Consider the following 5000-nt stretch of genomic DNA (forward strand, 5'->3'; position numbering starts at 1 on the left):
AAAAATCCGTTGAAAATGGGCAATTTTACCATTTTTTAGGTGTTCGAAAATCCTAGGAGAGGCAGGCAAGCAAGAAATTTTACAACAAATGTTCCGAAAATTCTAGACCTCAAATCGTCTTCCGAACAGATATTTTTCCGAAAATTGTCGTTGGGTGCCCCTCGTGTAACTCGATGTAAAAGCAGTCTAGAAGTGTTGAGACTACCAAGAATGTCTTCATTGCTTGAAAAATTTAAAAAGGGTATTTTCCGCGGTGTTTACATTCTGCGGGTTCCCCACCAATCAGTGAAAGGTTCCGGCAATTCTGCTTTTTTACAAAAAGATTAACTCTGCTACTTGAAAAGAGCAGAAAAATTAACTTTCTGCATACATTTTTCATAGAACAACATGCAAAATTGTTACCTTTTTTGTTAATGCTAGTCGATTAGGTGAGAGGTTAAAAAAAGATACCTTTTTAGAAAAAAAAAAAAGGTCCTGTTATAAGTTTTACTACCTTCAGGAACGTGTTCAACGAAGATCTCGGCAGCAGGTTGGGTTTTCGAAAACCACGAGAAGACACATGTCAGGTTTGTGACAGGACCTTAAACACGATAGGACGAATGACAAACGGCGCAACCGAGGACGGCGCCAGTAATGAAGAAGAACTTCAAAGAATAAGAACAGAACGTCAAAATCATTTAATTGAGGGCGAAAGGAGATATGCTGCCTTAAAGTATGACATGTTTGTTCTGTCTAAGAAACGGGTCAATGGGTGTACAGATGAAAGTTAGCAGATGGATTGTTGACGCTGATTTCCTCTTTGCTTTAGCTTGAGGGTCAAGAAAATGTAAAACTCAGTATAGTTAAGGTGAATAAAGTGTTGAAAGAATTTGTACTTGCTGAGTTCGAGTTGATTTGAGAGAAGGTGGGTAACTTTGTAGTTTGCGATTTGATGACACTAGTAATAGGCCCTCTGCAGCTAGCCATTCATGTGGTACAAAACCGCCATGCTGGAGAGCAAAAGTCGCGCTGGGACAAGACAAACAAAAGACATACCGGCATAATTTTAAATGGTAATTTTCTTTGTTAGTCTTGTCCCAGTGCGACTTTTGCTCTCCAGCACGGCGGTTTTGTACCACGTGAATGACTAGCTGCAAAGGGCCTATTACCTTAGCCTACCAAAGCTAATCGCATGTCTCAGATCAAGGCTTTGTTAACTTGAGGAAAGTACAACCTTCCTATGCCTTATGATAGGTGGGTAGCCCTCCCTCCTACCACGAAACATGGGCCTGAATCCGGAAAAGGGTTGCGTATTTGTTATATATCTGTTTTAAAAATATCGCCCTCCTCGAATTGTCATCCCTTTTAATTATTCATTACATAAAAAAGTCCCCGTACTGATACAAAATACACACCGCATCACGGAAAAAGATTCACTTAAACACATTCAATTCCAGTTAAAAAAAGTACAGGAAACCGTGAGCCATGGCAGACTGAACAGAGATATTTAGAGTCTCTTTTACGGAAAAGAGCAAACGTCAGATTCAAGTTGAGAATTTCACAACAAGAAACAGGGAACACTTGGTCACGTGGTACAAATTCACGTTTGCCGTTTGCCGCAAACGTGACTCTTGGCTCCAAAAGGGAGCTTAAGCAACAGCGTTTTTGAGCGACGGACGTCAACCGGAAGTGGGCTTTTTGCAACATTGGGCAGTGGATGGGTTCAAAATCCCGGGCAAATCGTCTTTATAAGAGAAAAGAAACTTAGAAATACAAATTTTTTAGCGTCAAGGCATATAAAAGAAGAGAAGGCCTCACTTCCGGTTGACGTGCATCGCTCAAAGTCGTCTTTGCTTAGGGTCCCTAATGTGAAGACAACTGTGTGCAAGACCTGCGCGCGCTCTCTTAAGTTTCTCTTCCAATGACTGTCGCAAACGTAAGTGATAACGGTAGTGTTTTTTTTTTTGAATATCGAGCCACTAGCGCAAGCTGTAAATAACTGAAGACATAAGTTTCAAAGTAAACTGAGTACTGCGTTAAAGAGGGCACGATGTGTTAAGCCTCACGTAGTCAGGCCCCTTTGCATGGACTAAAATGGCCTCGAAAACGCTTACTTTGCATATGGATTTTCACAAAAGCTTACCTACACCAAAGGTGTCTTCTCAAGACTGGTATTACTCAAAAAAGCTCAGAACAAGCCTAATGGGTATATACTGCGCAAACCAGGAGGTTATACACTGTTTTATGTACGACGAGTCTATTGCTGGTGGAGGCCCAAATGAAGTGATCTCAATCTTGGACTATTTTCTCAAAAAACTTCAGACGGAGCAAGGCCGAGACAGGTATGACCATCTTATAGTGTGGTGTGACAATTCTCCGGCTCAGTTTAAGCAAAACTTTCTATTTTTTTATATGGATTACCTGGTCACAAGAGGAGACTTCCTACGAACAGACTTAAAATTTTTGTTGGAGGGCCACTCGTATAGTGTGTGCGATAGATATTTTGGAAACATTCAAAAAGTTTTTAACGCCCAAGAGAAAATTGAAACACCCAAAGACTGGGAAAACGTTCTAGTCAGCAGTGGTTTATCAAACGTCAAGGTCTATTGGGTAGGTCTGGACATGATAAAGGACTACAAGTCATTTTTAAAGTTAAAATACGTCAGTAGAAACGAAGATTTACAGCACGAGAAATTTGAGGTCAAAGAAATCGCGTGGATTAATGTTGGAATTGGGGAACAGCCTGATGACAGGGGCAATCTGAAAGTTGTAGATCATCCCGACTGCGCCTTCGTGCGTTTCACTATTGACCCAAAACAGCAACCCAGGCTAGTTTCGTACACAAAGAAAAGGCAAGCAACTCCACTGCGAATAGACCTACTGACCACACTGAGGCAGGAACTAAGGCCAATTCGTGAAGATGTAAAGCAGCAGTGTCTAAATCTAGCTAGAAAATATTTAAGTGAACGTGCCGAGCGTTTTTATGCTGCCCTACCATGTATCCAAGAGGGGAGCGAGATTGACGATTGAAGGTTATCATTATATACCTTTCACTTGAACATTGATCGTGTGTCCTAATTAGCTTCCTCTTTAACGTAGCACCTCAGTTTCCTTCGCCTTGCCTTTGTCTTACAGTAAAACGTACCAAGAGACTAAGAACCTGGATTTTTCAAAGTTATCCTAAACAGGTTATTCTTTTCAATATATAAATGGTAGTTAGTACAGGTTAAGGCTATTTAGGTTCTTACATAGGTTATGTTCTGAATAAGAAACATACAATATAGCCAAGAGAATTTAGTGGTTCAGCTTATTCCTCATATAAAATCTGCACACCAAATAAGACGTTATGTAAAAATGACCATATAAAGAAAACCTTAAGTATTGACCTCATTGGCATTTAAACAGTCCAGTTAGAGCGATAATGCAGGTATGTCTTCAAAGAGGATTCTGAACAGTGACTGATCTAACTTTTGCCCAAGGGTACAGGCAAATTTTTTCAGAGATTTTAGAAACTAAGAAATTGTTTCAATTTCTAGACTAAACAGGTTCGTAAAATATAGGTTCTTAGGCAAGGGGTTTCACTGTATAGCACCATTTTATCATTCGCTAATAAATAAATCGTTGTTGTTGTTGAAAACTACTGTTTGCTGCTTGACCGTTCCGGTACGACAGTGAGTTAGAAAGCTACACTAGCCAATGGTTGGGATTCTGAGATAGGTACCTTTTTCTAAAATCAGACAGATAATTATTAATTAATTAATTATTAATTATCTGTCTGATTTTGGAAAAAGGTACCCTACAACAGAAGAGGGTCTGTAACAAATGTGTGTCTTTTCTGTGGTTTCAATATTGACTTAACTTCTAAATTACCAAAAAGGCCTTAGAGTGGCCAAGCTTCTTTCAAGTATGGTAGAAATTGGCTAATGAGCCACACCCCTTCTCCCCCTATTCCCCTCACCCCTGCATCCGAGGCCCTTGTCCTAACAGCTTATATGGGCCGGAGCAGAAAAACAATAAACTAACAGCGTGCAATGACTTCAATGCTTGCGTGCATGACCACTACTGTATAACGGAACGTTAGATAGCTACTCTAGCCAATAGTTGGGACTCTGAGAAAGGTGCCCTTTCCTAAAATCAGACAGAAAATTAATATGTGGTAATTTCCCAAATGACTTTCTCCACTGGCCAGCTATCTGCTGCAGTAAGTATTCAAGCGGTACACAAATCATTACTTATCCAGTTACAGTGAATAATATGTGGTAATTTCCTAATGACAAGGTAACAAATCTCGGATTACGCCGTTTTACGCTATTTAGAAAAAGACGGACAATTATTTTGCGCGCCCTTCAATAGAGAGGGCCTGGGCTCCACCAGAGTCGACGCAGTAAGAGACAAAACTGCGGAATCCAACTTCGCTTGAATTGGAAATATCATCAGTCGCCTCCATACGAATTTGACAAAAGAAAAGCTTAGGAGAAACATGTCCTCTACGGCGGGGTAAGTTACCATGATAACTGAGTTAGCGGGTGGCTGATCGAATTGGCCCGCGTGTGAGGATAGCCGCCGCCATTTTAGCTGCACGATTCGTGTCTCGTTTTCCTTGATTTGGCGGCGGGGGGGGGGGGAAGAAATTCTGGGTCAAAATAAGCACCTTTGGGTCTTGAGTTTGTCTTGGTGGGTGCGTAGTTGATTTTAGCTAAGATCTCGTCAGTAATCCAAGGTGTGGTGGATAATTTCTTCTCCTTCTTCGGACATTGACAAGTGAATTCAACTCATCAGAAACAACGACAACAACAACAGCTTTATTTCAGTATTCCCACGTGAGTGCATGGTATTACCTACATTATTCGTTACAAATCTGAAATCAAAACAAAGGCTATGATATGAAAGAACAAGTTTTTGTCTATATTCCATACATGACTGCATGTAAGGAGATGAAAGTCTGCAGATATCAGGATCGACATTGTCAAATACGACGAGGGTTTTTTCATTGTTGTCAAAATTCTTAAAAAGGGGATGTC

The 5000-nt window shown here is 40.5% G+C and overlaps 1 long non-coding RNA gene across 1 annotated transcript in view; it reads left to right on the forward strand.

The window, feature by feature from the left end:
• Positions 1-4316: 4316 nt before the first annotated feature.
• Positions 4317-5000, forward strand: part of LOC140925412 (uncharacterized) — a 6901-nt gene continuing 6217 nt past the window's right edge. Inside the window, exon 1 of the long non-coding RNA XR_012164398.1 lies at positions 4317-4476. This is a non-coding gene — a long non-coding RNA (uncharacterized lncRNA). The remainder of the gene's footprint in view (positions 4477-5000) is intronic.

This window comes from Porites lutea, assembly GCF_958299795.1.
Source record: "Porites lutea chromosome 5 unlocalized genomic scaffold, jaPorLute2.1 SUPER_5_unloc_3, whole genome shotgun sequence".
NCBI lineage: Eukaryota > Metazoa > Cnidaria > Anthozoa > Scleractinia > Poritidae > Porites > Porites lutea.